General features: G+C 50.6%; 1 protein-coding gene across 5 annotated transcripts in view; it reads right to left on the minus strand.

Moving 5' to 3' along the window:
- Bmal1 (basic helix-loop-helix ARNT like 1) overlaps positions 1-25,505 on the minus strand; it is a 98,586-nt gene that overhangs the window by 42,238 nt on the left and 30,843 nt on the right. For 2 of the 5 annotated variants that reach the window (XM_050120469.1, XM_050120465.1), the window contains exon 3: positions 3,182-3,225. The exons of the other annotated variants lie outside the window; for them this stretch is intronic. The gene's annotated coding sequence lies outside the window, so the exon portion shown is untranslated. The remainder of the gene's footprint in view (positions 1-3,181; positions 3,226-25,505) is intronic. 5 annotated transcript variants of the gene reach the window in all.

Genomic DNA, 25,505 nt, shown 5'->3' on the forward strand with positions numbered 1-25,505 from the left:
TCTAAGGAAGGAGTAAAGAACTGATAAGCAGGATTACTTTGATCAGAAGCATAGCCACAAAGTGGGGACCGGCAGCCAGGTAGGGTATCTGGCTTTACTGCTGATCCTTCTGCTAAAATCCACCCCCAAGGCAAAATGCAAAGGAAGAAGCACACCCTGACAAGCACTCCTGGGGAGGGGAGGAAGAGAACTTACACTAGAGCATGCCCTGGTCCAGAAAAGCTACAGGAACAGAAAAAAAAAGAAAAAAAAAAAAACCAAACACATTCTCTCTGAGCTTGCTGATAGCCAGGGCAAAGAGGGAAACAGACTTCAGTAAATAACACCAGGAAGTCTGTGGGCCAGCTCACTGCAACAGGCCCAAGCATGGAAGGGTATCTTCTGAGACCAGGCTGGAGCGAGGTAGCAGGCTCAGTGGTTCTGGGGAAACAGGCTTTGTAAAAGACGCATCCCTCTCTTTAAAGCAACCCCAGGGAAAGCCCAGCTTCTTCTTTTTCCTCAGTGTCATCCCCGGAGTAATCACTAGAAGGCGCTCTCCCTAGAGACACGTGAAGCTACTCAGCAACCTTTGATGGTGCAGGAAAACATGGGAGAGAGTCGGCAGCTGGGACAGCCCTGTCTAGTGGCTGGGTGCCTACTAATCTCCACAAACCTAGGGAGCCTTAGCAGGGCCCTGCCTTGTCATTCCTACCTGCCTACAACCTACAAGGATCTGACAGTGTTCCCAGGAGTGGCCTTCCCAGCCCAGCTGGAGTCAGAAGGTGACCCCAGCCTGTTTGCCTTGGTACTTGCTCAGTTTCTCTGATATGTTTGGAGGACAGTGGCTTTGACCAGAGGCCAGTTCCCCCAGCCTAATACTCTGGCAGCCTCTGAAGCAACTTTACTTGACAACGCCTAAGTTCAGAGACCTTTCACCAAGTGAAGCCAGCACCCTGAACCTAAGGTAATAGACATTTCTACCAAGGTTATTCAACAAGCCATGGCAGAAGCCAGGGCAATGCAGATACAATAGAAACCCAAAGCCATTACATTCGAGGCTCTTTCAGCACAGCTGGAAAGATACGATGTTTAAATAAATGCATGACAGCATAGCCAATGCAACAGGTGGCAATGCCCAGCGGCACAACCCAACTCCTGGAGGGGCTGGTGCACTTAGGTGCCATTACAACAAAGTTCCAGCAGATGGCAGTCCATCGTTTTGATTCCTCATGCGCAGAATGGAAAAAAATCAGCTTATTGGGGTGTGTGTGTCCATGTGCGTGGGGGGGGGGAGGGTGTCAGGTCACTGAAGGTGAAGGGGTGGTGCCTAGGACTGGGTGTTACAGGTGCTTACTGGTGGGTGGTAAGGAGCACAGGGTACTTCACCCTGAAAAGCACTGGCTGTGCGGGTCCTGGGGACAGACTGTAGCACTTGTATGCCCAGTCCCATTAGAAACACAAAGTGCTCAGGAACCCTGAAGTTGAACATAATGAGATCACACTTGGAGCTGTGGGGCTGGACTGTGAATGCAGGGCTCTGTGTGAATAAAGACAAAGTCTTCCTTTGTCCAAAGGCCTTGAATGCAGTGGGAGGAGGAAAGTTGACAGAATTCCACCCTTGGATGGTGCCCCGAGGGCTAGCCTAGAATGGCAGGCTCTGTGGAGAAGCCACAGGAGAGGCTGCCTCATAATGTCCTGTAAAGCACGCTCCCAGCCCAGCATGGACACAGTCATGCCAAGTGATAAGCAGATGCTCCTATAGCTTTTGCTTCATTTCTCCCAGAGGAGTAAACTAAGAGTAAGCGAGCTGTGATCCCTTCAGGCATTCAGGGAAGACTCCTGGTCTCGGCTGTGGGCGCACAGCCTTCCAGTGGCATGGCTGCGGGGAGCAGCCTGAACATAACAGACATCTGAGCAGCTGCCCAACTCAGGTGGCCCAGGATGAAGCAGAGCAGACAGAATGTCACAATGAAGTAACTGGGTGGACAAGCACCCACAGACGATTATTTCCTCAGCGTGAGAAAAGGGACTGCAGAGAGACTTAGATTCTTAGGGACATCAACTCTGCTTTAAATATCCATGAACTATCTAAGAGGGGCACTCTGCCTACTGGGGTTCTATAAAAGCAAGGAGTACAGGACCTTCTCAGAAAGGAGATGCTCATCAGGTTTCAAACCCCAATCTCACCAGGCATTTGAGCCATGGGTCCAACACACAACACTGGGCACAGGGCCTAGCCTTTGACCTACACAAACACACACACACACAAGCATGCACACACACTCACATACCTACTAACAGGTACAAAAGAGTACACAAGGCCTCAAAACTTCTCCAAAGTAGCTCTGCTGAGAGCTCTGTTACCGAGAGCTCTGCGGGGCTTTGATGGAGGATGCTGAGTTAAACAGGCCAACCCCAGTTCGGCTGGGATTCTTGGACATTTAAGGTAGCCCACTCCAGAGGGTGGAGATCCAGGGACAGTAGAATCTCTACTTCTTCAGGTGTACGTACCCACAAATCATGTTTTATCTAACAGTTGCAGGTTTAACAGTACACACTGAAGGAAATGCCGCTCTCTCTATAAAGTCACTTGGATTCTGAGTCCCCTCCCCTGGGACTTTGCCTCCTCCAGCTACTGATTCCCCTCCCAGGAAGTATTTATGGCTTTATCAGCCTTGTGGCTACCCTGTCATAGCCTGGGCTCTGAGGTTCTGGTCCCACGCTTTCACTAGAAAGGACTCTCTCTGGCTTCCCATTCCAAAGGGCACTATCCCTTGCTTCTGGGAATTCATCCACTCAGCCTACTCCCTGAGCATCTGGAACCAGGACGGTGACCCAAAGTCTTTCTTGCCAGCCTGGGCCCCAGAGTTGGTTTGTGTTCCCTGGAGAATAACAATGTCACGAAGCTAAAAAATGAGTTCCTTGCCTTGTTCTCCACAACCCCGCCACTGCCTCTCTGGGAAGAAGCTAAGCCAGCCCCAGCCTCACCATGTCTCTGTGCTCAGAAGTGACACAGGGAAGGAGCCCCAAAGTACCATGGAGGATAGAGGAGCCATGCTCAAGGCCTACTGACTGAAGGCCTGTCTGTCACCTGGTCCCTTCTTTCTTTCTAGTGCTTACTGTCTGTTAGTTTGTGTGTTTAAGCACTGCGGAATGAGGGAAAAGAGCCTGGCTCTAAAGACTCTTCACCGAAGAAACTTACTGCCTGAGGTTGAAGAAAATTCTGGAAAACATCTGCATCTTGTTCTAAGGAAACAAAAGAATGCACTGCTGTTATTCGGTGGCAAAAAAGAGATGCTTGCAGGAGGGAGAGCAGGTGGAGCAGCCTGAGGCCTTCTGCGTGTCTGGCTGGGCGCTGCTGACAGGCATAGAGGCAAGGATGGGTCTAGCAAGGGCTGAGACTCAGACAAGAGAAGGCTCCTGCCTTCTGTGAGGACCACATGGGAGGGAAACCCCGCAGAACGGTCTCTGCAGGCAGCCTCCTCTTTTCCACCACACACAACGTGTATACGGGTGTTCTGGGGGCAGTCCCAGAGGGGGTTTATGGAGGGCCGCAGAGGTCTCCTGGGACAGCGAGACACAGCATGGCTCCAGGGCTGCCCCTTAGTGAGTGGCCTTTCTAACTCCCCAGCAAGTGGAGAGGAAGAAGCCGTGGATCCCTTCTGAACCCGGCCGCTGGAAGAAGGGACAGGCACAGAGTCAGAAGATGCTGAGTGAGGGAGGATGGTGGGCAGTGTGGGGCCTCCTGCATCAAATCTCACCTCTGTCACTTGAGGGCTGAGTGTCCTGGGCAAGGTAGGTGGTCGCTAGGGGTGTGGCTTCCTCCTCTGTGGGGACTCCCCCTCTGTGGCTGGCTGGACTTACCCTAAGAAGAGCACTGGGCCGTCCGGCCACCTACTTAAGCAGAAGAGCTGGGGCTGAGTAAACAGGACCACAGAGAAGGGGGCACTTGCCAGAGACGCAGACCCACGCAGGAGGCTTTAGGAAGAGGCTCAGAGTCTGTGAGGATAGAAGACAAGGGGACCTGGGGCTCTTAAAGCAGACAAGAGCAGGGACAGTGACGTCCAGAAACCAGGTAGGAGTGGGTGAGGACAGGTGAGGGAAGGCTGGAGAGAGACCTGGAGCCGAGCACCAGCTCTTCGCAGCGGTACTCCAAACCCGGGGCACTCCTAGAAATACAAGCAGATTCTCCAAACTCTAGTCCCTGACTTTGCCTGAAACACTGACAGGAGCCCCTGAAGGCAGGCTGGGACCAGGAAGTACAAGGTACCTCATGTCCCATCAGCACCCCCAAACCTTCCAGCAACCCACTCTGTATACTGCCGAGCACCCGCGGGAACCAGGTGACGTCTGCTGTGACAGGTCTGCCAGAGGAAGCACATTTCCCCATACGTACTGCATGTGGCCACCACACTTCACTTGGGGGTGACTCTGTGACGGCGAAGACACTGTGAGCGTGCTGAAAATATCCAGTGCCAGGAACTGTCCTCTGCAGCCCTGTGGTATGGGGCAGGGGCGCCACCCCGTGTCCTCATTTGGGACACATGCCGGCAAGGGTGGCAGGCAAAGGAGGTAAGCACTTAAATTATACTGGATGCTGGGCTGTGATGAGCGTGCTGGGGGTGAGGGCTGGCATAAGGGGAGGAGGGCAGGACACCCTGGGGAGACAAGGCAGACAGCAGGAGGTGAGTGGGTGGCCAGGGGTTACAGACAGAGGACAGCAGCCCAGAGGACGCACGTGCTGGGGCAGCACCAGAGTGCTACCAGACAGCCAGGCTGGACTCTGAGAAGCATATGGTTCCGCTTAGGTTTGGGTGCGGGGTTTGTTTTTGTTTTGACAGGGTCTCATTCTATATCTTACTCTGACCTGGAACTTGCTGTATAGCTCAAGACAGCTTGAACTCGTGATAATCCTCCTGCCTCGGTCTCCCGAATGCTGGGATTAACAGCATGTGCCACCAGGTCCAGCTGCCCCAGTTAACTGCTGCAGTGAGTGAGAGGGCAGGGCTTTTATTTCTTTGTCTTGTTTTTGTTGGGGTATGTATGTGTTGAGGTGAGAGTTAAGGTGTGACAGGGTGGGAAGTCTGAGGGAGAGGCAGTGAGGGTGGGAAAGGGCCGATCTATGTGCATTTCCAGGCCGACACTAATGGCGGACGGGCTGTGGGTGGGTAGAGAGGGTCAGAGGCTGAGCACAGGGTGGGCTGCTGAGGTCAATTTTGTGAGCATTCTGGAGAAACCATGAATATTATTTCCTGACTGCCTAGACACGGGATGGGGCGACACCCAGTCTTCAACCTGTGCAGAGGCCTCCAGCCACGGGGGATCCTGGGGACAAAATCCACCCTAAACTCCACTTGCCAGGTACACACCTCTAAGGAGACTGGAGGAAGTGATAACTTTTGTCCTCCACAGTGCAGGATTGGAACCGCTGGGTGTCTGAGCTGTCCCCACAGGGCTGTGTGGGGGTGAAACAGACAAGACACCTGCCTCCCCGCCGCTCTTCCGAACAGTCATCACCTCCCATCAGAAACACCAAGCGGGGACCTAGGACATGGCTGGCCAATATCTCATTCTGTCCTTAGGTTACTGGGGGAGGTACTGTTCATCAACATCATAAAAGATGGCACTGAGTCAGGGAGGTGAAGCAACCTTCACAAGGTAACGTAGCTGGAAAGTGAGGGACCCACCAGGAGCAGGAGCCCAGACATGCCCAACAACACAGCCAGGACCACACAGGCTTGGCTGCCTCAGTGACTCAGCAGATATGAGCTGAGTGCAGACTCTCTCCCAAGTGGTAGCAGTGGGTAGGACAAGCTCACCCCCATCCCTGCTCACACTGCCAGGATGCCAAAGCCAGGAATTACCTAGGACACTGGGGAAGAAGCAGTCCAAGGGAGAGGTTAACAAAAGGTTAACCAGATTACCTTCTCACCTCCACACGTGGAACTTTCCAGCGTGCCCTTGGCCTCCTGCCCTGAGGACACAGTGTGAGTGTGACCACTTAATCTAATCGAGACTCCTGCGGTCTCCTGGGCCCCAGAGCCAACAGGTAGGCCTGACTGGATCCTGACCCTACAAGTTCCTCTCAACTGAAACAGAATCCGCTTGCTTTCCTCCGCTCGTTTCTTCCCTTTGAAATGGGGTAGGGGTGGGGAGCCCTTGCAGTTTTGATTTCATTTTTCTGGGTGCTGGTTACAGCAGGAGACTATTCTGGGTCTGAGGCTGTGCCTAGGCTGTAGCTCAAGAGTAGTTTCTGAGAAACCACTGGGTGCGGGATCACAAAGCTGAACCAAGCTTCATCTCGTCCCCCTCAGAGCACACTACCTGCCAGCAACCTCTCTGCCCAGCAGGGGCAGCCAGGACTGAAATCCAGGCCTGACAGACCCCTGAGAAGGTGTGCTCTTGGCTATAGAATATACAGGAAAACAGACCCTGAAGTCTCCCACAAAGCTACAAAATGCAAAAACTCTGATGGGAAAATAAGCAAAGGTCAGGAACAGGAAATTACAGAGGACAAAATGCAAAGACCAATAAGACAGGAAAACACCTCCAACCTCTTCAGGCCGAAGGAGTGAGATGTTGCTTTCTCTGCTTTTATTAGTGAAGGCTTCCTCTTAAAGACAAAACTGGTATCAGTGAAGATAGTATCCAAACACAGGCCAAGGGCTGGAGAGATGGCTCAGCGGTTAACGGAATTGGCTGCTTCTGCAGTGGACCTGGGTTTCATTCCCACGCAGCAACTGTCTCTAACTCCAATTCCAGGATATCCAAAACCCTCTTCACCCCTCCACGGGCAGGCACTACATGTGCACAGTACGCATAAAATAAAAATACATGTTTTTCAAAAAGCAAGTCACTCCACCGTAAGTCAGAAGTAAACTGGTGTGGACTTTTCGCAAGAAATTTGGCACGTGTCCGTCTAAGCTTTAAAAAGGGTTATCCCGAGCTAGATTTGGTGGCACATGCTTTTAATTCCAGTACTAAAGAGCAGAGGCAGGCAGATCTCTGTGAGTTCAAGGCCAGCCTGGTTTACATAGTGAGTTCTTGGATAGCCACGGCTGCATAAAGGACTCTTGTCTCAGAAACAACCACGATGGGGTTAAGGGGCTTGAAGAGGTGCCATCCATGTGCCCAAGTAATTTCTTTTCAGACAAGATCTCTCTATGTAGCTCTGGCTTTCTTGGTACCAGGTTGGCCTCAAACTCACAGACATCAGCCTGCCTCTGCTTCCCAAGTGCCAGGATTAAAGGCGTGTTTACCTACCCAGCCTAAGTAATTTCTTTTGCAATTCCATCTAAAGTTATCACACGGCCCATAGTATTTGTAGTGATATTTCATTTAGCCCCAGCTGGGATTAAAAGTGTGTGTTACCACTGCCTGGTCTGTAAGGCTGACCAGTGGGGCTGTTTTACTCTCTGATTTTCAGGCAAGTTTTACTTATTAAAATACAAATGAAATATCACTACAAGTATTAAATAGTAGATAAACATCCATGGATGTACAGGGATTTTCTTATAGCCCTATAATAAATAATCAACAACATCTAAATAGCCACTGAGACAGGTTAGTTAAACTTTGGGGTTAGATGGCTCAGCAGTTAGAACTGCTTGCTATTCATCCAGAGGTCCTGCGTTTGGTTCCCAATATTAATGTCAGGCAGCTTACAACTCTGATGCCCTCTTCTGGCCTCTGTGGGTACAACACACACATATACATAATTTTTTAAAGAAATTATGGATATGTAAGATGAGATATTATAACAACCACTCAAATTATTCTTAAGACTATAACAACTTGGGAAATACTCCTGTAAATGTTAAGTTTTAAAAGGACTCAGAATTATACATATAATATTCCTAACCTCATTCCATAGCGACATAAAAAAAGATGAGAAGACGGTTCCCAGAATACTAATCCAACGGTATGAGTCAATCGTTTTATTACGAAGACCTGGTTTTCCATCTTTTCATGTGTGTTGAACATGAATTATTTATATAGGAACATTTAATAAAATGTTACAAGGAATTGTCTTTGGGGCTGAGATAACGAGTATTGATTTCATCTTTTGGTTTGAACCTTTCTCTAATAAGCAAATGTTACCTCTAGACTAAGCAGAACAACGAGCCTTCTCAGCATGTCCTGGGTTTAGCTGTAACCCCGCTGCTATGGGGCGCATACAAAGGACTTGAAAGATAGAACAAGGAAAGACAGAGAATCCTCTAGACAGATAGAAACCTTGTAGAAAGCTCAACATAAGAGGTGCTGGGACCCCAGGCTTCCTGACAACACACACTGTGTGGGGAGGGTTGTCCTCTTCACAGAGACTGCGGGACTGCGGGCACAAGGGTCAACTGACCACGGTGCCGGGTTAGGCCTCGGGAGCCCACTTTCCCATGTTCAGGCCTGCACGTGGCTTTGAGTCTCTGCCGGAATGCAGGCAGAAAGAGGGTCAAACAGCCCAAACAACCTAAGAAAGAGAAGAGCAGAACCCTCCATGTGGATGTCATAACATGCATGTGAAAGCAGTCATGACAGAGACAATCAGAGATAGGGGGGGGGGCTGTTTCAGGCTCAGACTGTACGGTTGTAAAGGACCATATAATGTCAAAGGACATCAGAATATATTCTCTGGCAAACAATGGACAAAGCCAGATATTCTGAATTCTGCATACCGTTAGTAAAAGGACAAAAATAAATTATGTTTTTAAATTTCAAGGCTGACCTATTACGACTTCCTCAGCTAACTTATAAACTATGGATACATGCACATACATGCACACATATGCTAACTCCTTTCCTACTTTCAAAGAAGGAATACAAAATTTGGGTGTTTCTTTGTGTATACGTGTATGTGTGTGGTTGTTGTTTGTTTGCAGGGTCTCACGGTGCAGCCCAGGCTGACCTTGAACTTGTGACTGCCTGCCTTAGCCTTTCAAGTGCTGGGATTAACCACACCCAACACTTGCACAAATATTTTCCACATCTTTCACTCTCAGAACAAAATATGTCAATAATATAACCTGGAGAAACTTATTTATAGTCAACTCTATGCCCTGTCTGTAACACAAGGGAAAAATGAATTACAGTTGGTTAACTTTATAAGCTAATATATAAACACATCAACACATAAGGCATTATTAATGTACAACATTAATGAGATGCTATAGAACTTTTCATAAAACACGGCTACTCATACTTGGCAGTGGTGGTCTTAGAAAACTCAGTATAAACTTTAAAACGTGCAAAAATGGTTCCCTTCTGTGTAGCATGAAGTCTGGTTCCAGGTTCAGACCATCACAGCCAGGAATGCCCAGCGCACATTCGGCAACTGTGTGGATGGACAATCCCACTTTCTGGAAGGATCACCCTTCCCATAAAGCACTGTCTGCTCAGAGCACCTAACCAAACCACCCACACATTTCCGAGACGCCCTACTCACGCCCGACTCAGAACTTCATGCTCTAAGCCAAACAGAAAAGTCAACAGTTGTCAGGATTAGAGGAGGAAGAGGAAGAGCTGGTGGAGGAAGAAGGAAGTCGCCAAGCTAATATTTACACTCATAACCACCAGGCATTGTGTCGTTCCCAGTCATTTTCCATTGTCCCCCGTCAACTTTCTGCTGCAGGGTAGCACCCTTTCCGTGCCATCATTTCAGGTAAAGGCTCAGCATTTCAGGGAAGTCATGGCCCTGCTCCGAGACCCTCTGCGGGACAGCAAGGCTGACCTTACCCAACCCTTCAGTCCTGCTTTCCCCTCCAGGTCTCCGGCTGATGTCTCTATAAATCTGACTGGAACACATAGAAAGCAGCCCACTAAGAGAAAGGTGGCCTGATTCCAGCCTCTCAGCCTCTGATCCTAAGCACAGGGAACACGGCTCCCAGTGAAGTTACAGATCACCTTTATCTACATTCCGGCAGAGACTGGAGTGAGCGGACAAGCTTCTGTGGAAATGCACAGTTAGCACCTGCACCCCAAGTTACAGAATGCCCAGGGTTGGTGGCCAGCCAATCCCGCTGCCTGAACATAGTCAGGCTGCACCTGCATCCCAAGTTACAGAATGCCCAGGGTTGGTGGCCAGCAAATCCCGCTGCCTGGACACGGTCGGGCTGCTCCATAAAACAGAACATTGCGATGGTTTGCAGACAGCTCTCTCTGCTCTCATCAGACACTAAAGCTATGAGTAGGCACTTTAACAAGAGGCCCGCTGTCTATCCGACACAGCTCGCGTTTGCCACCTTGATCTAATGCCGTCGCTTGAGGAGTCCTGGCTGAGCCGACCCCATTTGGTGCTGACAGAGCAGAGGCCTCTGCCCTTGCGGTCAGTCCATTCTGTCAAAACAAACTCTGAAGGGGTTTCATGGAAAAGGGTTCAACTCAGACTCCTATCAAACGACTTCTTGCAAAATAAGTGAAAGCAAGGCCAGCCCGAGCCTAATAGGGGACTTATTTTTAGTACTATAAACAAAAGGTTGTGGGTTACTGGAGCACCAGCACTCGGGTCACGGGCTCCGGAGAGACTGCCTGGGCCCAGCTCCACTCTGCCACTGACTTAGGTGGCTGGGGACAAGTTCCGATCATGTGCACCTTTGGTTCCTCACTGGTAAACTGAGGCTCATGACAGTGTGTACTGAGAATCTGAGGAAGATGTTGAGAACATCGCCCACACAAGGCAAGCACATGCTCAGTTACCGCCTCCTTAGTATTATTGACTTCAGATTACCTAAGGAATGGGTAGGGGCCTGCACCCATACCCAGGCATATACATATACACAGATTAAAAATAAAATAGATCTTTATTTCCAAAGAGATCAGAGAAACGGCTCAGCAGCTAAAAGTGCATACTACCTCTTACAGAGGACCCACATTTGGGTCCCAGCACCCACACTGAGGGACTCAGTCACCCATGCCTGAGGCTCCAGAGGCTCCAATGCCCTCCTCTGTCCTCTGCCAGCACCCACACTCACACAGACATACCCACAGAGATGCACATATGTGCACGTAACTTAAAGTAAATCTTAAAAGAACGGAAAGAGCATGGGTCCCGGAGCCATGTTTCCTACTTCTAAAGGAGAGCTCTGCCATGCCTACAGATCTTTGTGCTGTGTGGCCACAGCGAACAAAAGTAGGTCACTGAGGAACCGCTGGCAAGAAAGATTGGAGGTCAGAAGAAGGAAGGAACTTGTGCAGCCAGAGGTGTCCAGAAGAGGGAGCAGGATGTCTGGTGGTTACGCGCCTGAGGCCAGGAGGTGGCTCACTGTGCCACATAGGCAGGCGGGCCTGTAGTCCTGGGCCAGAGAAAGTGACCTGGGGCGGCCCTTCCACTGAAGCGCCCATTGCTCTGATAAACTGCAAAAGTCCGGAAGACAGCCAAGGGTGCGGCTAAGGAGACAAGGGTGGACTTCGGACTGGTGTGGCTCACACAGCCCTCAGGGCTTTTACTTTTGGCTGTCGGCCGTTGGTACTGGAGGTGGCACCAGTGAGCAGCCATGATTTAAAGAACCAAACACATGTTTAAATACCCACTGGGGGTGCTGGGGCAGCAATCAGGCTGGTGACTGGGCTAGGATCATTCTGCCCATGTCTTCCTACTCTGAAGGGTTTAAAGTCGGCATCGGTTACCACTGCCAGGCTGATAGTGGAGGAGGCGCAAGGACAGGACAGTGGGCCAACCCATCTCGCGGCTCAGGAAGGCGGGGGCTGTCTCGGGTTATGGTATCCTCTCTGCCAAGGATCGCTTCAGGATCCTTCGTTTCTTGTTTGTCACCACCCTGACCTGGATCTCGCAGTGGGGACCTTCTGGGCGGACACGCACAGTGCAAAGGTCACTGAGACAGCAAGAAGACCAACAGCAAGTGGGGGGAAGGCGGCGGCGGCATGAGACGAGAGTCTCACTACAACACGGGGCACCAGGGAGCATTACCACCTTGATCAACTACAAAACTAAAAGTAAATTTAGAAGGAACGATTTGCCAACAACTGCTACTTGTACTGAAGCAGTACAATTCAAGAAAAAATATCTTCCTTGAACAACAGCTCATGGGCTATTTTCCAAGCATTTCTTTCATTCTTGTTTCTGGTCATTCACAGAGTCTCAACTCTGAGAACCTGAGGGTGGCTGGGAGCGTCAGATGAAGAGAAGGAGGAGGCATGGAGATGCTGTGGGAACACCTGGGTACTCTGTCTGCCATCTGGCAACACCTGGGGGCAGTAGGGGAACCTCTGGCTGGGCGGACAACAATCCCACTGAGTGAGAACGTACTCGGTAATTCAAAGTTAGGTAGGCTGGGGATCTGCCCACAGCCGCCCTCCCAAGCCCTGGCAGGGGCAGTTCGAGCCCCAGCAGGTTTCTGTTCTTTACTCCATTTGACTGTATCCAAATCCCACAATTTTGGTTATAAGCCCCCACATACACCAAAAGCCCCTTCTCCCTTCGCTGGTTCTTTCCCCCTGCGGACTGCTGTGGGCTCAATCCAGGCCCCTACCTCCTCCTGTGTGGCCTGCTCACCTCCTCTAAGCCACTGGCCTCCAACATTGTCCACTGAAGACTCCAGCAGCCACCTTCCATGGAAAGGTTTCCCGAGATCCTCTGCCACTCTCAGCCTTGGGGCCCAACTCTGGCCCAGGGCAAGAAAGGGACACAGGTTTCACTTCACACACGGGCCCAGTCCACTGGGACTGGTGCCCTAGACCACTTGTCTATCCTTCTGCCCGGGGTGGGGTGGCAGCCCTGGGAACATAGCCCTCATGCTACCCATAAGTGCCTAACAAAAAGGCCTTCCATTGGACCCAGGGCGCCTGCCCCCGCCTGTGCCCTAGTCCTTTGTTCTCCTCCACATCCCCATGAGCCCCCTCAGCAGTCCCTCAAGCACCTCTAAAATCTTGGCCTCCATCTCCATTGTGCCCCCCACTTGCTGCACCATGCTTGCCTCCTCCCTATCCTCAGCAAATGTGCAGCACCTGTTCCCATGAGAAAACATCAGAGTCCCACAAGAGTCTCTGGGGGAGAGGGTGTCAAGGAGCAACTGAATTCCCCTTTGCCAGAATTCCCACTTTCGTCCTCCCTGTCACATGACTCACCTCTGTACACCTGTAACTGGCTCTCCATACTCATCGAGACTATGCAACTTAGTGTATCTTCTGAGACGGTGGCCCCAGGAGGTACGAAACTCAAATTGGTTCAATCACCGTCCTGAGTGTCACATAGCAGGGCACTGTTGAGATCTTAGAAGGCTTGGAGCCCCCATGTGCCCCTGCTGCCGAGACTTACTCTAGGCTCTGGGCAGCATCACGGCTGGACCTCAGCATGTGCTGACAGTTTGGTACGGCTGCACCTGAGGGTCCCTCTGGGCCTTTCAGCCCTAACACACCACAAGACCACAGACAAAAATGCCCAGGCTTCCCGGGTCCCTGAGACTGTGGGGTAGCATTCTTCTGGGGCTGGGCTCAGAAGACAACACAACACGAGTGGCTCCTCGGAGTGGCACAGATCCACTACTGCAGCGAGCCAAATTCCTGAAATGGGTAGTTAGAACGTCGGGAGATGTGTGTACGCAGCTAAGTATAACGGACAATGAAGATGATTTTAATCTCCCTCTGAGGACGGAGAAGCACACTACTCTCTATTTATGCCTTCTATCTCCCAATTTAGACCAGAACTTTTCTCTGATCAGCCCTCACTTGCCAATACTTCCCGCTCTAGGTCTAAATGAAGAGCCGGAGTCATGTAAGTTCACGGACTGAATGGACGGCTGGCGTATAGAGCCCTCCAAGTGTGGCTGCAGGCCGGCGCTGGCAACCCCATAATTAGATTCAGTGTGCTTTGCAGGGATGTATTTTTTTTACTGTTTTTTTTTAATAACTCAGTCTTCCTTCTGGGATGAAGGGAAAGATGGAATTTGTTAAAAATAAACCGAGATTTAGTGCCTTTTCAGCCTTCTGCTGCTTGTTGCTCTAAATATTCTATAAATAAGAGAAGGCCTGCCCTATAGTGCACTGTAAACACCCACAGACACTCAAAGCCAAATTCTTCCAATTATGACCCTGTGCCTGTTGCCAGGCTACTGCGAGGACCTACTTGAAAGGCGGCCATCTAGGCCATTTCCTGATTAAGCTGCCCTGTAGCGAGGAATCCAGGCCTGCTGCTCTGGCCTCACAGCCAGGCCCAAATAACTGTTCGGTATTCCTGAATCAAGCCTTTTCCTTGCGATAGAATTATAATTCAAAGGTTACTGCAAAACTCACTATGCACCCAACCATCCTTCGGCCTGGACTGGAGGGCTGTCACACCGAGACTTTTAAATTCAGGCAGCTGAGGCGCAGCCCCAGCTGCGTTTCTAACTGTGCTCAACAAATCAAGGTCAAACAAAAGTAGGTCAGCTGTCAACAGACAGGTGAGTCAAATACTGGGGGCCCTGCTGCACAGCTGCTTCCTGAACAGCAGAGGGCACCACTGCCCAGGGCAGAGGCTTAAATGGTCCTTCAACAAGTCCTAGCCATATCCCAAGAGGGGCAGCAAGGGTGGCGTGGGGCACCGGGCTTGCTGATCTGCAGTTGGAACAGCAAGGCCTCCTGGCATTCAGGTCTGCACAGCCCTTGAGGGACCGCACTTTGAGACGCAGTCTGCCGAGTGCCATGTGTCACTGTGACTACTTCCAGCTCCTTAGAAATGAGGATGCTCCAAGCAGTGTAAAGCAGAATGAGCTCAGGCTGGAATAGAAGCAATCTGCCTCCCAACACGAGGCTCTCCACTCTGTGTGCCCACCTGGACATCGACACAAAGGGCATCGCCTGAGGCCAATGAGAAGCCCTGGGACCCAGTTCCTATGCCAGAAGCATCCACTCTGAATAGCAGCCCCTTAGTGAGCTGGCATCTCCCAAAGGAGAACAGAGGTGTGCATATGGACAAGCTCCCAAACTCGGGGTTAGGACCTATACAGTTAGAGGGATGGGGTTTTAAAAGAAGCCATCCAGGAATGCTGGGAAGCAGAGAGGACAGGTCTGAAACAGGAGGTGCCCGCACGGCAATGCTATGATACATCAGGGCCTTCTCTACAGTTGGGTAAAGCAAGGCTCAGGGAGGGTGCCCGGCGGCTCAGGGGTGCATATGTACTAAGTGATGAGGCTGGATTTCAAAGCCAAGCGTGCAATATCCCAAGCCTGGTTTTGCAGTGAGCACCCATTGCTTTTAGAATGAAGGACGAAGAGTAAAAACTTCTGAGGGGTAAGGCACTCATCAGGAAGAACGTCCCACCAAGCCCCTGATTAATATACAGCAGGCACAGCCCCAACATTCAAGTCCCTTTCCCACCTTCATAGAGCACTGACAACCAGAGCCAGAGCAGCACGGAGAATTCTGGGGCCTTCTCTCAGCGGCAGTGACAGTCACCATAGCCGTCGCTGTTAGCAACAGCAGGCTATTCCACGGTTCTCTGGAAAAGTTCCAACAAGAGGCCTGCAAGCGAGTCTGTGCCTGGCAGTGGTAAGGTCCTTGCAATTTGCCTGCTCCAAAACCAAGAACCAAAAACTTGAATAATAAGAGGGAGGCAGGTGAGCATAGTTTTTAAAGTTGAAATCTCCCAAGTCTTTAAGTTGACAAGTGCAGACTTGTATCGACATGAATTGAGAACATTAATCTCTGTGGAAGCTAAGTTTATCCCCATTATAATCTATACGCCACAACAACACTCCAATCCATCTGATATTTTGGGCCGAGCACCCCCACGCACGCACCAGTCTGTCTGCTAGCTGCAGGCTCTGGCTTGAATTCATGTGCAAATCAGCAGGTGCATCTCATCCAAAGGGCCAGGCTAGCTCTAGTGTGTGAATCCGCTTCCCAATTATGAGAAAGAAATGCAAGTAGCAAATGTCACCAGACAGGTATTTCCAAATGCTACCCGGATGTCCTGCGGCCCTTAGACACAAGCATCCTTCAGAAGCGCTAAGCCCTCCACAGTTGCCAAGGAGAAAAGGGATCAAGACAGATGAGTGCACAGCCTGACCCTGAGTATGGGGTGCAGCTGGAACTGGCAGACTCGAGGACAGTGGCTCATGAAAGAGCCAGGCTTGTAGGTATTTTTCTCATTTTTTTTTCTTCTGGGCCTTGGGTATATAAACACTATCAGATTCACAAAATAATCCTGTGCGTGCATGCGCGCACGCACACACGCACACACCCTAACAATAAGGAGCACCAACCTTTGTGCTGTCGCTTCTATTTTACTTTCTCCACTAACATAACCGACCACACAGGAAAAGCCCTGCTTCCCACAGCACACGGGTTGACAATGACCGCCCTGGGAAACTGTAAGACTCTGCAAGGACATGCCAACCTCGGAGGATTGCACAATCCGTGGCTGCAAAGAAGCTGCTGGCTACACAGAATGGAGATGCTACCCAGGCTTAGCCTGAACCCAGCACTGCCAAGGGGAAAAATGGCACACCCAGAAAAGAACAGAAATACCAACACGGGGACCAGAAGGTCTCAGACAAGGTGAACTTGGGAGCAGCTGTGTGGGACAGGGAAAAAAGAAAGCATTCCAGCTGTGTGGCCCAGGACACTGACGGTGATGACAGACGGTAACCATATCTGCAATGTCACTGACAGCACAGTATTTATTCATTTTTTAATCTTTTTTTGTTATTTTATTTCATTTAATACAATCTTTTTTTAATGTTACATACCAATCCCCTCCTCCCTCTTCCCCCTTCTTCTCCCCCCACCCAATTCTCTAACCATTCCTCAGAGAGGACAGGGCCTCCCATGGGAAGTCAACAGAGTCTGTCACATGACTTGAGGTAGGACCAAGGCCCTTCTATCTAGGCTGAGCAAGGTATCCCTCCATAGGGAATGGGCTCCAAAAAGCCAATTAATGCACTATGGATAAATACTGGCTCCATGGCCAGTGGCTCCACAAACTGCTCAAGCCACACAACTGTCACCCACATTCAGAGGGCCTAGTTCAGTCCTGTGCAGGTCCCCCAGCTGTCAGTCCAGAGTCAGAAAGCTCCCACTAGTTCAAGTCAGTTGTCTCTGTGGGTTTTCCCATCACGGTCTTCACCCCTTTGCTCATATTATCGCTCCTCCCTCTGTAAGACTGGACCCCAGGAGCTCAGCCCAGTGCTTAGCTGAGGATCTCTGCATCTGCTCCCAGCAGTTAGCAGATGAAGGTCCTATGATGACAATTAAGGTAGTCATCAATCTGACTACAGGGGAAGGCCAGGTCAGGCACCCTCTCCACTATGACAGCCCTGTATTTAACTCATGGAAAGCACCAAGTATATGTTCTTTATTTCTGTTTTGTTTTTGGTGAGGAAGTGAGGCAGTACCATGCATACCATGTGTAGCCTAGGCTGGCCTCAAACCCACTGTCCAGCCAAGGATGACCCTTGGCTCCTGATCTTCCTGCCTCCACCTGCCAACACTGGGACTGGAGGCATGCAACCACCTCACCTGGGAACACGGGATTTCCTTTCGTTTCACAGGAACTCTATGGACCTCTGTATTATGTCTACTTTGCAGACTTAGGAAAGAAAGATGAAAAGGCTTGTGCAGCACTGCCAAGGGCTACAGTGAGTTGGGGGTCACTCTGAACCTGTCCAGCTCTGAGTCTACACTCTCAGGGATGGTAAAGGCAAGCAAAACACACACGGTCTATTTCATACCATGCTGTGCACCCAGGAAGCGCTCAGATGTAGCTGCTCACGTGTCTCGGTGCCATGGGAACTCAGAGCAGAGATGGCAGAGGTGAGAGGTGGCCTATCTAGTGGCATTTCACTCCATGGGGCTCAGCATCACAAATGGAGAATTTGGAGAAAAACCTAAGAAACTGGGATGCAGCCAGGCTTAGAGGTGCAGGCCTGTCTCTCGAGCTACTCAAGAGGCTCAGGGAAGAGCAGGTCTGAGTTCAAGACCTGCCCAGGTTATTGGATGAGTTAGGGCCAGCCTGTCGCACAGCTGAGCTGGGGTGTGGTTCAGTAGTGGAGTGCTAGCCTAGCATGTGGGAAGCTCTAAATTCCATCCCCAGCAGAGAGAGAAAAAGAGAGAGAGAGAGAGAGAGAGAGAGAGAGAGAGAGAGAGAGAGAGAATGGTGACAGTTGGGGACCCAAGGACACCTTGGCAGATGGGTAAGAATGTGCTTACTCAGAGATAGGACTTTCACCAGAACTAGAAAGGACTAGGTTCTCTGAAGAAAAATAGTTCAAGTCTGTAGAGGTTTTCCCAGAGGGCCCCTGGGGGTGCTCTGCACAATGCTCCTCAGAGCCAATAGCCTTACATAACTAAGGAGAGTTATTGCCCGCCTCTCTCCACTGCTCATCCCGCAGTGCCACACAATCCCGATACAATCACAGGTCCTCAGAGTGTCTCTGTGTCCCGCCATCTGCACCTCACCATAGGCACAGCATCCATTTCCTGGCCTATTCTAACAGCCTCTGAAAACTTTCCGTCCCCTCCCTCCCACAGCCTGGCCCCCACACTGCCACCAGCTGGCGTTCTAAAATAAAAGTGTTGACCAACATCACCTACCTCCTGAAAGATGTCTGTCGGACAGAACAGACACCAGGTCTGCGAACACATGCAGGCGTACTCCAATTCAGCCACAAGTTCATCACAGCTTATCTTTAAGGCCCCAGGGGGGTGAGAACGATAAAAAAGACCCTCCTTGTGGATCTCTATTCTGGAGAAATACCACACACAGTACACAAGAAGCCAGCATAGTGATGACTGCTAACAGAAACAGCACAAAGCAGACAGACAGGACAACGGCTGGCTGGGCTGGCTGGGCTGAGGAGACGGAAGAATGCTTTTATATATAGGGGAGAAACTACTTGAATGGAACCGATAATGGAGAAAGCCCAGTGTTGTGTAACAGTTTCCTCTGAGATTGAATAACCCTTTCCGGCAGGGAAACTCCTTCAGCAGGAAGGTAAACAACTCAAAATAGCTTCAGGAAGTTCCTGAAACTGACCAGATTCACTAGGCCCCTCCCAGCTAGAATAAACAATAAAAGTTCAGAGTCTCTTTCAGATGAGGCAAAGCCAAGCTGCAAAGAAACTCTTAGGCAAGCAAAGCTGCAAAGAGAGCAGACCAGCTGCATGGAAGAATCACAAACCAGCCAAGCTGCTTGAAGAGGTTTAGACGGAGAGCTATAGAAAGAGCATTCTTTCTCCAACCTGTTGAGCTGTAGGCATGTGGTGCAGTGAGTCCCAGGCTCCCAGCTTTGAGAGCTGTCACCTGTGCTGGGGTGGACTTTGGTGATGCAGCTGTCTTTGAGTCATTTCTGCTCCTGTAAGTAACCCCAATAAAACTCACTGGTTCACCAGGTTGGACTTTGACGGTATCCGTACTTTGGTCTGTCATGGGTTCCCTATCTGGGGTGAAGAGACGTGTGTTTGAAGAGTTTAAGTCACACAATACTGAGCCAGGCACCAATGTGGGAGAACAGCAAGCTAGAAGGTGATTTGAGTACAAAGGCCTGGGGCAAGAAAGAGGACCAGAGGACGATGCAGAGTCTGGCAGAAGGTCGGCTAAGCACAGTGCCGAAGGGTGAGACACAGGGGTGGCAGGCAAAATGAGACATTGGGGTTCTGTTCTAAGCATGCCCAAAAGCCACTGAAGAGTCTGGAACAGGAAGAGACGCGACGGCCTTGCTTGCCCTTGCCTGACTGAGGAACCCTGACAGGTAGCACCAGTGTGCCAGAGGTGACCACGAGGGCAGAGAAGGGCTGGTTGAGGGCGGAAAAGGCTGGCACCATTCAGATGGACTCAGAAGGAAAAGCTCTCAAGAATCGCTGTCAGATAACATGAGGAAGGAGAAAAGAAACAGAATCAGTGGCAGCACCTACATGTGGGGCTTGGATGGCTTCAGAGAAGATGGGGAGGACTGGCGAACAGCAAGGCTTTAAAGAACCCATAGGGGCTTCTGCTTAGCTCTACGGGTCTGGGATGGCCAGGGCATTGTGTAACATGGCTCGGTGTAGGTGTGCGAGTTGAGGGCCCAGGAGCAAGGTCCAGGCTGGCACGGGGACTCAAGGGTGAGGTGTGTCTACATGTGGACTGTGTTTACCATGACACAACAACTTGGATGCCCCACTACTGACCCCTGTGTGTCCCCTTTGGACAGGTTTTCATCTCTGCTCTGAGACCCTTCTGCTTGGGATGTAGCTGGCACTCATATTTTTAGACTTGCTCTGAAGTCACCCACAAGGCCCTGACTATCACCCTCTGTCTGTCCTCAGGCCCTGGCGGGACTGTGATGGTAAGCCTCTGACTCTGGGTCCCACCACCACCTAAGCCAAACCCTGAGCACAGAGAAAACGTAGATTGAGGGGTCCTCGCTGCAGGGAGGCATAGAAGAAACCCCGAGCAGCTGTGACTGGAAGCCCAGCTGCTCTCTGCACCAGGGAAGGCTGCAAAACAAGGCCCTGGGGCTGAAGCGCTAATAACGCTCCATGAGGTGGAATGCTTTCTTCCCTTGAGAACTTTCTAGCAACAAAGAGCTTCAAGAAATTTCAGTGCTGAGCATCTGGGGGGGGGGGGGTTGAAGTGTAATGAACATGGTGCTTGGCAAAGGTGGGTAGGTTCCTGCTGCAGAAACCCAATGTGCGGGCTAGTTTTAGTAACTCGACACAAGCTAGAGTCATCAGAGAGGAGGGAACCCCCATAAGGTCAGGACATAAGCAAGCCTGTAGGGCATTTTCTTAATTAGGATTGACTGGGAAGGCCCAGCCCAGTGTTAATTACCCCGAGCTGGCAGTCCTGGGTATTATAAGAAAGCAGGCTGAGCAAGCTAAGAGGTGCAAGCCAGGAAGCAGCACTTCTCCACGGCCTCTGCATCAGATCCTGCCTCCAGGGTCCTGCCGTGTTTGAGTTCTGGTCCTGACTTCCTTCAATGAGGAGTAATGATGTGGAAATGTAAGCCAAATAAACCCTTTCTCCCCAAGTTGCTTTCGGCCATGGTGTTTCATCGCAGCAATGATAACCCTAACTGGGATACCCAGTGAGTCCAAAAACCAATGTACCAAGAGTCCAGGTGTTCAGACCATTTAATTCTGGGAGCGATGCTGGGAAGCAGGCCTGGAACCTTCTCCACATATGGGGTGGGAGGAGCCTGATTGGCTGGGAAGTACAGGATTCACGACCATGGAGTGGGCTATCAATATACCTTCCACCATCCACCAGGGCCTCATCTATGGCCCAGGGCCCTGCAGCAGGCAGGGTTTAGAATCTAAAGCCAGATGTGGGCCTAAGAAGGGTGGTGATTGCTCAGGGTTCCTGAGCAGCTCCCAGCAGGAGGGAAGTGGAACTGAACCTCCACATCTAGCCTGGGCCCCTGCATTCTCTACGATACTTGCCTGAGGCCACAAGTGTCCATAGTATACACTCCTCGCCTGCAGCTACCTTAGAAAACTGAGTAGGAAGGAAAGGTGTGTGACTGCGAACTAGATGACTCTGGGCCTGTGAAAGGAAAGAAGACAGCAAAGCAGCAGCCTGCACCAAGGCTGAAGAGCCACAGCCCAAATGCAACCCAGTGCATGCATGCTGTGGTACAAGGGGGTGGGAGGGTAGGCCCTGGAGCAAAGAACCCCTGGGTCTAGACTGCAGTCACTGTGCATGGCCCACTACATAAACCTTTCCAAACCTCAGTTTCCTTATCCACAGGGAGCAATGCACCGTCTGTTTCCCATAGCTGCCTGGTGTTCTGCAGACAGAGGGGTAGGCGCATTGTGTGTGTGTGGGGGGGGGTGCTTGCAGTTTCTTCATTGCTTAGCAAGCAAAGGCACAGTAAGCATAGAAAAGGGGGTGGAGAGAGAGCTACGGGAAAGTACAGGTAAACCCTCTGGATAAATAGAACCTTTGAGGGCAACCACAGCATAAAGAAACCACTCTGGGGAACTGGGGCTCAAGGCTAAGCCTGGCTCCACGGCAAGTCTGAGACTAGCTACATGACATGAGACCTTGTTAAAAAAAATGGGGGCGTGGGCACAGTGGGAAGAAGAGAGAGAGAAGAAAAAGGAAATTCTTTTAAGAAATTCTGTCTCGGTTTTATGTGTTTGGTTTTCAGAATGCAATGGAAGAAGGGGAAATCATAGAGGAAACGGGAAGAGACCAGAGATAGATACACTAACTCTGCTAGTGAGCATACTGACAGAAACCAAAGGAAGTTAATATGTACACAAAGAAGAATTTTAATTGACAGCATTGCCTATTATTCATGGCTTTAGCTTCTGTTCAACTCCTGTTCAATCTTCAATACCCTACTTGCTGGATAAGCTTTCCCAGTACACCCCAACCTTCACCTGAGAGTCGTCTTCTTCTACTGTTGTTTCTAGACAAGGCAGAGGTAGACCTGACTGGCCTGGAACACGCCACATAGACCAGGCTGACGTCAACCTTGTAGAGATTCTCTTCCCGAGTGCTTGGTTTCGAGGCCTAGACCACCATACCTGACTGGAGAGGGATTTTTTCCTAACCTGAGAAGGTAATAGGAGCTATCTATATCAGATTTGGAAACTACGGATGGTTATTTACTAACTAGACACAAACCTAGGGTTTTTGTTTTCTTTTAACCATTCCTAGTACCTTTTTTTCTTTTTATTCTGGCCTCAAAACTGAAGCCAACACGTTGGTCTAGCAGCAGGTGAAAGTCTGGATGAAGGCTCAGCCCGAGAACAGCGCTTCTCAGGCTCACGCATTGCCGTGGCTAACCGTCAGGGACCCAGAAGAACTCACTGTTGGGTATTCAAGGTTTATCATAAAAAATAGCTCAATAACAGTCATGGACATGCTTCTCTATGCCAGGTGCTGTCCAGGCACTTGGCACCCAGGCTGGCCAATGTGGGTCACACAGCCATTGGGCACAAAGCCATCAAAGGCCTTTCTAACAAACCTGCCTCAGACAGAAAAAATGAAGACCAAGTCAATATCGTACGACAAGGCTCAGTCGTTATGACAAAGCCAAAGCAACAACATATACTTGTGCTGACAATGGTACCACAGTGTGACCAGCGACTCACAGTGTGTTCCTCATGCCATGCCATGACCGTCACGGCCCTGGCTGCGCTCTGAGGCTTTACATCGTCACTGGTCTTCCCACGCTACTGTTAACAAGGATACTTCTAGAAACGATGCTTGTGACAGCAGATACTAGACAGTTGGTGTTTGCTACATGTGAGAATCACACACAGGGCATGTCTCTTGTCACAAATCCACCTACAGAACAGGAACAGCCAGAGGGTTTGTCTCAGGTCAGGGCACGGCTGACACCCAAAGCAGACCCATCCCCATATGGCCAGGGTGCCGCGTGTTCTTTGAGGGAGGTGTGTTGGAGGTTATCTGCAAAGGTGCCCAGATCCTGGCTATCAGCCCCCTCCCTGCCCCACTGTTCCCTTTCCCCACCTGGTCAGAAGCCATGCTGTTTTGTTTTTCTCACTAAATAACAGTGTGAGTCATTTGGACTTAAGCCAGGCTGGCCTTAGAAGGCCCTAACAGCCTGGTAATGTGCCCTGGGGAACCCGGCTTCCTCTGCAGCCCAACCCTAGAAGCCACTTGGAGTCTATGTCAAGTTTTCTTATCACTGGGCCCTGGGAAGAGGGTCCCGATGGTCACATGAGCCAGTGGTCACTGAGTCATGCCAAAGCGGGGAGGAGGGTGCCTTCAGGATGGACCAGGAGGAAAGATGTATTTAGCCGAGAGCTATGATATATCTGTTATTTAAAGTGGCACATGAGTCCCAAGAGGAGTGGGTACAGCCGAGTGCTAAATTATACGAGGAAAACACACAGCAGCAGCTGCAGTGTGCACATCTGCATCTCCAGCACACACCTGCACCATGAAGCCACTTCCTTAAGAGCCCTTCGTGTAGAACCCCGAGACCACAGACACTAAAGCCAGGGCTGCTCCGGGTCATTATGGGCTTCAGAAGGACAAGGATGGCAGGCACACAGGTCGTGATGACCCTCATGGTCAGTCATCCTTGGGAGTGTGTGCGGGTCCACCTGTGAGTCTCTGTCCTAGGAGGCCCAGGGGCCCCTTTCATTATAGAAAAAAAAAAAGATAAGAGGATCCAGGGTAGACAAAGGACAAGAGGAGGGGATAGAAGAGACAGACTCCACCAAGCCTGGATGCTTCCTGAGCAGATGGCTCTAATGCAGATCCCAGGAAGCAAGGCTCAGGGCTAATTCCATGATACAGCACATGAAACAGGAAGTTTCACAGAGAGGAGGATCTGCCAGGCTGTTTCAGAGTCAGCACCCAGACCTGGGGAAGGAAGACACCACAGATGAGTGATTTGTCCTTAGGCTGTCAGTCAACCCAGTGTGGGGCACCTACTTAAACGAGTTTTAGGCCAGGTGGTGGTGACAGTAATTCATGCCTTTAATTTCAGCACTCGTGAGGCAGAGGCAGAGGCAGGCAGAACTCTGGAGTTCGATGCTAGCCTGGTCTACAAAGAGAGCAGAACAGCCAGGACTACAGAGAAACCCTGTCTTGAAAAACAAACAGTTTTAGGTACTGTTGCCATCACATGGGAACAGACAGCCACTAGTCCAATAACCACACAAATAAATGCATGACCTCTGTGATGAAGGAGGAGGAAGATGGGTTGCTGGCACACAGGACACAGAAGAATGGGCCCAAGCACACATGAGCAGCCTGACGTGGGACTAGCCTCGCCTCTGCCAGGTTCAGTCCAGGCCTCAGTGTCCCACATGGTATCTTCTGGGTAGTCACAACAATGTACCTCAGTTGACACTGTCTGAACCCCTGTGTGCAGCAGCTTTCCACCAAGCATCTTGGCAATGTTTGACACACACTGAGCTGTCAGCTGGGAGGGCAATGGCATGTAAAAATCCATGGTTAGACCTACCTGGCCTTCTGAGCTGAACTGGTGCCTCAGGGCTGGAGAGCTTGCCTAGTGTGTGAAGGCCTTGGGTTTAATCCCCCAGACCCAGCTTCTTACCAAGGAAGCTTTCCACATATCTACTGACATGCAGGGAGCACAGACGTGGGACAGGCAAAGCAGGGGAAATGCTTTCCATGCAGAGCGAGCCAGAGCTTTGGAAAGTCCCTGCGCGGCAAGGCAGTTCAGTAGGCAGGAAAGCAACTGAGAGCCGCCTGTTTGAGCACCCTGGTCAGCAAGACACCTCCGAATCTAGGGCAGCTCTCTTCTGGGAAGCCTTCCCAGTTTGCTTCGCGCTCACAGATAAGAGCTACATTCTTGGCACACCCATCCCAGTTCTACGTAGAAGAAGGAAGTGAAGGAGACAAGCCGGGAGCTGAAGGTCCCCTACAAAAATATGTGCATTGATTCGCTACAAACTTGGGCACTGTGTTAGCTCCCGGAGGAACGCAGACACCTGGACAGAGTCTTGACGTGTTCACGTCCCTTCTCAGTACACATAAACTGAGGACATCACAAGACTCCAGATGGAGTAAGGATGTCCTTAGCATCCACGCCCTCCAATCAGACAGTGGGAAAGACTACCAGACAGGAGCTGGCAAGAATCAATACTGAGCTAATTTAAGATAC

The sequence above is a fragment of the Alexandromys fortis genome, unplaced genomic scaffold (genome assembly GCF_014885135.2).
Source record: "Alexandromys fortis isolate MF-2015 unplaced genomic scaffold, M_Fortis_MF-2015_v1.1 scaffold_191, whole genome shotgun sequence".
Lineage (NCBI taxonomy): Eukaryota > Metazoa > Chordata > Mammalia > Rodentia > Cricetidae > Alexandromys > Alexandromys fortis.